At 39.6% G+C, this 10,895-nt stretch overlaps 1 non-coding gene across 1 annotated transcript; it reads right to left on the bottom strand.

The window, feature by feature from the left end:
• Window positions 1-2,049: 2,049 nt before the first annotated feature.
• Window positions 2,050-2,183, bottom strand: LOC133091615 (small nucleolar RNA SNORA43). Its single transcript, XR_009700949.1, has one exon. It is a non-coding gene; the product is annotated as a small nucleolar RNA SNORA43 (small nucleolar RNA).
• Between the last annotated feature and the right edge of the window lie 8,712 nt (window positions 2,184-10,895).

Raw genomic sequence — 10,895 nt, 5'->3', positions numbered from 1 at the left:
CTTTTTCATTGTTCTGGAGGTACCCACAATTTAGCATGGTATTTGCAACAGTTTTGAAAGTGTGGTAGCTGAGCAACTTTTTGCAGTATAAAATAATTAATGTTACTATTAAACTTGTATATATGTAGGTATCTTACACTGTAAATGAACACTGAACGTTAAAATTGTGTATATTTTTGTAAAAATATTACAACTTTTTAAAAGTACATTAAAAAGTCAACTTTACTTTTGAAAGTTTATGAAAAATTCATATAGTCAGTAATTGTAGTTTATATTTTGCTTTTTAATTTTAGTATTATAGAAGAAAAATAACATTCTTGAAAAACATATGAAAACTATTGGGTTGGCCAAAATGTTTGTTCGGTTTTTTCCATAAGCTGGCTCTAGTAGTGCTTAGTTGTCTTTAACTTCATTCGAAACAATTTTGTTAGATTGTATTGTGACAGCTGTCATATCAGCTTGCATTTAAAAAAAAAACTTATCAAAATCGGTGAATTTTTTGTAGCCATTTTAATATTAAGATGGAAGAAAAAAGCAACATTTTTGGCATATTATGCTTTATCATTTCAAGGAAGGTAAAAAATGGGGCTTCCCTGGTGGCGCAGTGGTTGAGAGTCCGCCTGCCAGTGCAGGGGACACGGGTTTGAGCCCTGGTCCGGGAAGATCCCACATGCCACGGAGCGGCTAGGACCGTGCGCCACAACTACTGAGCCTGCGCTCTAGAGCCCGTGAACCACAACTACTGAAGCCCGCACACCTAGACCCCGTGCTCAGCAACAGAGGGAGGCCACCACAATGAGAAGCCCGCGCACCGCAAGGAGGAGTAGCCCCCTCTCACCGCAACTGGAGAAAGCCCGCGCATAGCAACGAAGAGCCAATGCAGCCAAAAATAAAGAAAGAAATCTATTTAAAAAAAAAAAGTTTAAAAAAGAAAAAAAAGAAAGGTAAAAATGCAGCTGAAACACAAAAAAAGATTTGTGCAGTGTATGGAGAAGGTGCTGTGACTGATCGAACGTGTCAAAAGTGGTTTTTGAAGTTTCATGCTGGAGATTTCTCACTGGACGATGCTCCATGGTCAGGTAGACCAGTGGAAGTTGATAGCAATCCAATTGAGACATTAATTGAGAACAATCATATACCATGCGGGAGATAGCCAACATACTCAAAATATCCAAATCAGGTGTTGAAAATCATTTGCACCGGCTTGGTTATGTTAATTGCTTTGATGTTTGGGTTCCACCTAAGTGAAGCGAAACCTTCTTGACCATGACCATATTTCCATGTGCGATTCTCTACTGAAATGTAACAAAAACGTTCCGTTTTCAAAACAAATTGTGACGGGTGATGAAAAGTGGATACTGTACAACAAGGTGGAATGGAAGAGATCGTGGGGCAAGCGAAATGAACCACCACCAACCACACCAAAGGACGGTGTTCATCCAAAGAAGGTGATGTTGTGTATATGGTGGGATCGGAAGGGAGTCTTCTATTATGAGCTCCTTCTGGAAAGCCAAACGATAAATTCCAACAAGTACTGCTCCCAGTTAGACCAACTGAAAGCAGCACTCAACGAAAAGCATCCAGAATTAGTCAACAGAAAATGCATAATCTTCCATCAGGATAACGCAAGACAGCATGTTTCTTTGATGACCAGACAAAAACTGTTACAGCTTGGCTGGGAAGTTCTGATTCATCTGCCGTATTCACTAGACATTGCACCTTCGGATTTCCATTTGTTTCGGTCTTTACAAAATTCTCTTAATGGAAAAAATTTCAATTCCCTGGAAGACTGTAAAAGGCACCTGGAGCAGTTCTTTGCTCAAAAAGATAAAAAGTTTTGGGAAGATGGAATTATGAAGTTGCCTGAAAAAAGGCAGAAGGTAGTGGAACAAAATGGTGAATACGTTGTTCAATAAAAGTTCTTGGTGAAAATGAAAAATGTGTCTTATTTTTACTTAAAAACTGAAGGCACATTTTGGCCAACCCAATAATAATAAATATTTATGTTTGATTTAAGTGGGGTTTTTTTTGTTTTTTTGGCTTTTTTTGCGATGTCCGGCTACAAACCATTCTTAGCACCCACTGTTCTGAGCACTAAGCATAGAAATAGCTGCTTCCTCTCTGCCCCAACGTCACAGGTGCAGCAGGGCAGCCACACCCGTGGTGCCAGCGGGTCCAGCATCTGCAGGGCAGCGTCCCCTCCTTCCCACCCAGTGATTTAAGTTTTTGATAAAAAATGTATTTGAATTTCATATATTTGATTACTAGTACCTTTCACATTTAACACATGATTTTTGGTAATAGAACAAAAATTTATGAAAAAAATCTTAATCATTACAATATAATTTTGTTCATGGTTGCCAGGTGTTGGGGGAGTGACAAACGGTGAGTGAGTACTTAGGGGGTGGGGTTTCTGTTTGGGGTCATGAAAATGTTTTGGAACTAGATTCCACAACGTGGTGAATATACTAAGCGCCATTGATTGTTCACTTTAAAATGGTAACTTTTATATTATGTGAATTTCACCTAAATACAAGTTTTTTTAAATAAATAAAGCAATATAATTTTGTTGGAAGGAAGGCAAGAAAAAGAATTTTAGGGGATAAATATATATAATAACTTATGAATTATATATGTCTTATTATTCATCCAAACACCAGCAGCACATCACCAAAACATCCAGACGTGTAAAAGTAACTGAATTCTGTCATTTTTTATATTTTGCTGACTTTCAGTCATATAAAAACTCTGCTTTTTTTTTTTAACACGTTACTCAATTTTGTTATTATGAACATATATTTACCAAGGTAGAAGAATAAACATATTTTATTGAGTGCTAGTTTTAATGTGTAACTTTTATAATTTTTAGACATAATGTGTAACTTTTAAATATTTAGATGTGATATATTGGCCTATATTTGTGCTTCTGCCTCAGACTTCACCTACTACAGTGTGTGATGTATCAAAAGTCAGTGAAAAGGACAAAATCTGGGCAGTTCTGGAAGCAGTTCATCCAGTGATGCAGGGGAGAGTGTTAGATAACATGAGATACTTACCAAGTGCTATTTGGGGGTAAATGATGAAATCTTCAATTATGGATTAATTTTTTAATCTGATTTCATATGTTTAATGTCAATGATTAATTCAGTGATATTTCAGTAGACAATTTACATAGAGAATGAAAGTTTAGAAGTTTATTACATCAGCAATATCGTTCCAAAGGACGTTGCCCATCTCTTAAAAAATGCATTATGATATATGGAATGTCTGAATATCAGTACTTAAAATGGATAATTGTTTATCCATCAGTAGAGGTTTACCTACTTACTGATCTATTAAGTGTATCCAATAAGATATGGTTGGAGAAAATACGAGAAAAACAGAAAAGAGAATTTTACTTGCAGGGCATGTGTGTACCTTACAATAATAGGCACAGCAGAACAAAGAGCTAAATATTACACGGCTGCCATAGAAAAGCTAAATGATCACTTGCTAAATTTCAACTAGAGTTGTTGGTGCTATTTAGAACTGTACTTTGAAATGGCATTGACCAAAATAACTTTTTTTTTCCTGTCATTACACCCAGTTTTGCCATCATGAAATAACCTTAAGCATATGACAAATATCCTCTGGTAGCTCCAACTACAGAGTAATTGTTATTCTCAGTCCTTAAAAAAAAGTTAGAGACTGCAAACATTTTGAGGTCAGGGACGTGACCTCCATTTCTTTTGTAGCTAACTTTCAGCACTCATGACTCTAGCTGTACTGAGGGCTGATGTCACATTACGATTCTAGGAGGGTTTGATTGACAATAGTGCATGGTAGCCCATCCAAAAAATTAATCTGTGTTGGAAACAGTGAGATGCCCTCAAGACACTCAGTCAGTTGGTTTTTTTTACTTTTTCTTAGAGATAGTAAGGATTATAGCGATTCTCCTCAGTTCTTGAGAAAAGGTACCACGCAGACATCAGAGCAGCATCTTATGTCTGTATTTTCAGCAGGTCAGCCAACTGATGAGGGAGCTTTAGTCTTCTTCACAATCATACTGAAATGTCAGTTTTGTCAAAAGATAGAATCATATCCGTGCCAAATGTCTGGGTGGTGGGACCACACTGGGCCATGGCAGCACTATCTGTGATGACGGAAGAGCTTAAAAGTTGATCACAGAGGCATTGCTGCTCCGTCCAAAGCATCTTCCTTTGTCAGCACTTCAGAAACTCCTTCGTAACCGTGGAGTTCGCAATAATCTTTCATGTGAAACATTTCAAAATGTCACGTTACAATTGTTATTCTTCCAGTAAGGGTTGAGTTTTCATGCAGCAAAAAGAGCAAAGAGGAGAAGTGCTTTTGAACATCAACCCTGAGAAGGCAGGGACCAGTCCTTCTTCATGATCTGATAGCTATTTTAGTTCTCAAAGAAGCATAGAAAGATCCAGGCTTAGGCATGAAATAACTTTGTAGTTCCTGTACCCTAAAAGATTGAAATGGCCTTGAAGGTGAAATCTCACCTCAAACCCTCATGCCTACCATTTATTTTCTCCATTCCCTTCAACCTGCAACTACAATCTACACTCTTTGACTTAACAATGACTTTTGTCATTAAACTGGGTCTTACATAAAACCAAAGTCCTAACTCAGTGATTCTACTTCTGCCCCTCCTACCAACTTTGAGACTTTTGAGAATGGCAGGCTTGCCTTGTCTTGACTCTTGCAAACCACAAAGGAAAATACCTTTGAGAAGAGAAATACATATATATTCGTATATATATTAATATAGTAAATAGACTATACATATATATATTAATGTAGCAAATAGACTGTCAAAAAGGGCAAATGACAAGAAAAATTTCATTCATTTCTCCCCTGAACTATCAGAGAAATGATAGAGGACAGATCTCAAACACAATCCCTTTGGGTTGCAAGGCAAACCCTAAACGCTGCCGTCAGAGCTGTGCCCTGTCTTGAAGGAAAAGATCACAGCTCTTTTACTCAGCAAGAGATAAAAATACCATGTGCAGAAGAGCAAGGCCTGAGAGCTATCATTTCTCCTCTGACTTCTGCTTGCTGCAGTCTGCTGAAAGATGTTATGGCTGACCAACCCTCAAAAATAGACACTGTGATGGTGATATATTGTGGCCCTTGAAGAATTTAATTGTCAAATTGACATTTATCAAAAGCTTTAGTGCATTTGAAAGATAAATTGTGCAAGTTTGGTTCGGATCAAAGAGCCCCTGTCCTTCTCCATTCATAGCACAGGCTGGCTTCAGCAGGCAAGTCATGTGTGAAAAATGATCCCTTTCCACTCCCAGCTCCTCTAAGCGCTGCACTGGTGACAGATAATCACAAATTTAAATGTTAGCCTCCTCTTCAGAAAGTTCTTAAAATAATGGAGAACCCATTGAGATCATTTGTATTTGAAAGGAATGCTAAATAATTTAGCACTGGGGAGAAGGATGCGCTGTGCTGGGCAGATAAATGATGAAACCCCAGCCCAGACTCTCTTCAGCCGTTGCCACGCTAATTACAGATCAATTACTTCCCAGTTGTTTGCAACCTTATCAAAGAATGGTAAATTTACTGAGAGCAAAGTGTGATAAGATGACTTTTCATTATTATAGTAGATTTGTTGAAACAGCTCTGACACTGAGATTAATAAGAGCTCTCCCAGAGGTAATAGGATCCGTGCGCATATAGGGAGAATCTAAGAGCTGAAAACCGGAAGCTAGACGCTATCATAAAAACCCTTCCTCTCATTAATTGTTATCATGAGTGTGTTCGCAATGCAGAAGGCCAGGAAATGACCCATTCACTGAAACTTGCCTCGAACAATGAAGCTCTTCACTCCCAAAGAGGCATGCTGAAAATCAAAGGAAAGTAAAAGCATTTGGGTTTGGAAGCAAGAGAAGAATTTGTATGTGTATGGGGGGTGCGTGTGTGTGTGTGTGTGTGTGTGTGTGTGTGTGTGTGTTCTAGCTGAATTCCATTTTCATTAGGACAATCACAAAGAGATGGTCTGTCCTATGTCACTATAAAAGGAAGTGTCAAAGTTTTTGAGGTGGATGTTAGTGGAATCACTAAGGAGCTGAGACCAATAAAGATTTGGGGTGGCTGCTAGGGTCACACATAGCAAAATTCCTCCTAGGACAGAGGACTGGGAGGAAAAACGAAGGGTTCGCAGAGGCCAGGGAATCGTTCAGATTGGAATAAGTAACGCATAATGTTCTTAACACAGGGCACGGTAGCTATGGGGCCCTATTTTTGTTTTATTTTTTTTAATTGAGAAACAACTCACTGAGGAACTCTTACATTGGTTAATTCTAGCACCGCTCTGCCAGTCTCCCAACCATTCAGAGGCCATCTCCACGCCTCCTGATAAGTCTGAGTGGGTACTGGAACACCTGTGGAATTGTTTATTCAATTTTGCAAGCTACTGCTATTTGAAATATATGCTCCAGTCGGAGGAATATGTGGGAAATAAAGAGAAATGTCCTCCCTGACTTGGGAACTAAAGTAATGTTTCAAATCCCAGTGGAAATGGATGAAGAGAAAAGCTGAGAGGCAATGGCCAGCTTTTGAGGAATGGACAGTCTTTTATAAGACATTTTAATAAACTCTTTCATAGCTTTTTTCTGACTTTTAAAGGAAATAAGAAACCATAGGGTAAAGGTCAGATCCCTTTGTGAATCGAAAACCAGTTAGGAAAGGGAAGGACTTGCTGGATTTGTGAGGCAGCATTTAGTGGTAGGACATCCATCCTCATGGACCTCAAGGACCTCATGGTCCTTGTTGAGTGTTGCTGATGGGCTTATGAACTAAATGCGGTTTTCCATAAATGATGTTTAACTTAACATCTTGGGAATTCCATTCAGTTAAGCTCTGTACTATTAACCTTGTTTTTTGAACAGACTCAAATAAGTAAACTAATGCTCAAGGACAGAAAATAATTCTGCCCAGATTACTTTCAGAACCAAATTTGAAGCCTTGTTGTAGATGTCAATGCCGGTGAGTCTGTTCCTCTGAGGATAAGCCGTGGCAAATTTGAAGACTTTTCAGATACAACCAAGCAAATTAGGAAAGAGGCCAGGGGAAAGCATGTAGTATTTAATTTGTACAAATGAAAGGAAAGATGATAATGACTAGGGAAAGCTAATATAAACTTTGTCTACTTCAAACTTAATTCTTCAAACATACAAACTTAATTCATACACATCCCTATGGAAGGATCTTAGGAATAATTGTCGACCAATCAGTACATTTCTTCTAATAGCCTGAGCCACACACAGGAAGAAAACAAGATGAAAAAGTAAGTCAATGTGGCATCAATAGTAATGCTTGTTTTTGTGTGTTCACTTTGTGTCTTTTTGCCACTTCAGTGAAATAAAGCAAAAATGATACAAGAATAATAAAATATCCTCTTTAATATTTTTCTCCATCTTCTAGAAGAAGGTAGCAAGAAACCCAAAACAAATATTTGCATCCTCTTCTACTCAATAGGCTATTTGTAAGGTGATAATAGAAAGAGAAAGCTCAGAAAAGCCTTTGAAAACCACACAATGGAATTTCCAGCCTAAATTTCTCTCCTCTCCTCTCAGTCCTCTCCCTTTCCCATCTCTCCTCTCACTTGCTGAATTTGATTTATTTCTCTCTTGATGGTTATTTGAACATAGCAACATAGTGCTTTTCACATTCCTGTTGCAAATTTGTTTTCCTCCATTTTAAAAATCAGGCTGGGAAAACTCTAGTGTGTGTGTGAGTTGCTATTACATGAAGGGGAGACAAGAGGAAGGGAGCTGGTGTGGTGTATGAATTACACATGGTGAGATTATTTAGCATGGACTGTCTTGAAGCAGATGTGTTTGATGTATTCAAACACGTGCATATTCAAAACTCACAAGAGGTGTTAGGAAAGCTGATCAGTTCTCTCCATACTTCCTGCCCAGAATGTCAGAACAAAGGATCACTTGATGAAATTGAAGGGCAGAGATTTATGAGGGGAGGGGGTACAAAATGAAAGGAAATTCCACTTCACATTACATTCATTCAACTTTCTGAATCTGCTTCCATGGAAATCCCTGATTTAATACTGTAGCTGGATTTTAATAAGGTTAATTTTCTCACTGATTGTACCACATGTACAAGGTTTCACTGAGATTATGATAAAAATAAGAAAATCTCTTGCTTTGGGTTGTAAACCATCCTTGGAATAATTAACTTGATTCTGTGCACAGTGTTGGCAGAGTTATTTGAGGGAAATGTTGGATTTATTTCCCCTCCTCAGAAGCAGTGCTTTTGGATCATTATTGCACTGGATGAACATTTTCGCTTTAGAAAATCCTGCTAATGATAACCCTAGATCCACTTTGTTGAAGAGACTGCTTCATTTTGTGTTAGCTGTCATTTTCTTTTTCTTTTTCTTTTTTTGGCTGCGTTTGGGTCTTCATTGCTGCACCCAGGCTTTCTCTAGTTGCAGCGAGTGGGGGCTACTCTTCGTTGCGACACGTGGGCTTCTCATCGCAGTGGCTTCTCTTGTTGTGAAGCACAGCCTCTAGGTGCGCGGGCTTCAGTAGTTGCAGCACACAGGCTCAGTAGTTGCGGCACGAGGGCCCTAGAGTGCGCAGGCTTTAGTAGTTGTGGCGCATGGGCTCAGGAGTTGTGGCGCACGGGCTTGGTTGCTCCGCAGCATGTGGGATCTTCCTGGACCAGGGATTGAACCCGTGTCCCCTGCATTGGCAGGCGGATTCTTAACCACCGCGCCACCAGGGAAGCCCCTAGCTATCATTTTCTAAAGCGTTGGGACTGAGCCCCATTTTAAAATGTATACTTTTTTTCATTATACAAGTAATATATGCTCATTTAAGAAAATACAGAAAATTAAGGAAAGAAGAGAAAAACTGATATCACCCAGACAGTGCTACTGTTAACTTTTCAATGAATTTTCCTGTAATCCTGTATTTCCTGTATGAAGGATTTTTTTGCTCGCTAGTTGGCTGGTTTGTATAATATATAATCATGCTTGTTTAGAATTTTGCATCTTGCCTTTCTGGCAACATTTTAACATAAGTATTTTCTATGTTATTGCATAGTCCTTATAATCATTGCAATGGTTGTATAACATTTCACTGAGATCACAGACTGTGGTTTACTTAACCATTCCACTATTATTGAATATTTAACTTGTTTTCTGTTTTTTGCTATTGTGTAGAATTGCTTCCTTGGAGTAAATTCCTGCAAGTGGTGTTACTGAGTCAAAGAACATGAATATTTTAAAAGACCTCACTAATTTGAAATGCAAATAACTAGGAGAAATAGATTGATAGGTTTGTTTGATTCCATGTTTCAATATTCAAATAATGAGACACTGCTTTAGGTAGGAGAATAGCAAAGACATCAGTTGTAAGCCATTTTGAGTGAACTGATGTCTGCCTCATTGTAAAGATAGGACCTGAGGTCTCTGTTGTGCACCAGAGCCCTTTATGGCACCCATGCCTTGTCAGGTGGCCATCATTTCTATGGGACATCAGTTCCCAAACTGGTTTGTTGACTCTTGTTAGCAACCTTTTGTCATTTTCACAAAGCACATTCTCAAATTCCCCTGGTGCAAAACATCTACAATTGCTGCCCTGAAGATTCTTGATGGTATTTTTCTTTCACTACTTATATAAAATTGAATTTGCTTTCTTTTGTTTCTTAGGTGACAGAGTAAACTCACCCAGGCACACTCAAGGGCAAATACGCTAACACAAATAAAGGGAGTTGGGCTGGGTTTCAGAAAGAGTATTTTAGAACGGGGGAGAAGGTTTTAGACCATCTTAAGCGGATTTTTTAAAAAGGATATTTAGACCATTTTCAGATCTCTTACCCACAACTTCCCTGGCGTAAGTGCTCCCTCACGGGAAGGAGAATTCCACCAGAGACAGACAGGGCCATTTTGTGGCAGTGGGTACCATCCTAACCCTGCAGCCTCGGGTGTCCCCTTATATTATCACAGTAGCAGAACCAGAAGGTCAAAATGCCACTTTCTGTCTATGGCAAAAATGGGACTGTCCTCATTCTATGCCTGCCCCAAGGCCCTGCTCATCTTTTGCCCTGGATATGCTGTGATGTTATGTCAGGGTCTGTACCAGCCAGCTGTGTCACATGAGCTTCCTTCTGGGAAACAGATGGGCAGGGGGAGGTCTGTTCCAGAGCTTAGAGAAGCTAGGGCTTGCAGGTAAAGTTAAAGCAATGGTCGTCTTCAGTGAGGGGGCTTTTATGGAAGAAAAATAAGACTGCCCTCTAAGGCAGCCAATAGGCAAGGATAGTCCAACGCTGTTAAATTTTTTAATAAATTGCCAACCTTAAAAAATTGGTCAAATTCCCATGAAAATTTAGGTTTCTTATTTCTCATTTAAAAAATCAAAAGGGTAACACTAGGCTGCATTTCCATTAAGTACTAGTCTGAGTGGTAACTCCACCCTCACACCATGAGACATTCTTTCCTGTTTACCATGGTTCCCATCTTTCCCTATTCGTTTCTCACACCTTCCCACTTCAGTCACTCAGTTTCCTCTCCTGGCCAAGCAGGCACCTGAATTTGCAACCTTCGAGTTGCAAGAGTGTGGCTGGGAAGAATTGTGGGGTGCAGTATCCTATATCAAGCATGACAATACCTTGCCTTTCTCAAGGATGCCACAGTCTTTTCGTTAGGGGCCAATGTCACTGGATAGTCTAACTCGGGGTCCTCAACCCCCAGGCGGCGGACTGGTACCGGTCTACGGCCTGTTAGGGACCAGGCTGCACAGCAGGAGGTGAGGGGCGAGCAAGCGAAGCTTCATCTGCCGCTCCCCATCGCTCCCCATCGCTCGCGTTACCGCCTGAACCATTCCCCACCCCCATCCCCGCCATCCGTGGAAAAA

Source organism: Eubalaena glacialis, chromosome 4, assembly GCF_028564815.1.
Source record: "Eubalaena glacialis isolate mEubGla1 chromosome 4, mEubGla1.1.hap2.+ XY, whole genome shotgun sequence".
NCBI lineage: Eukaryota > Metazoa > Chordata > Mammalia > Artiodactyla > Balaenidae > Eubalaena > Eubalaena glacialis.
This window is presented reverse-complemented; position numbering and strand designations above follow the sequence as displayed.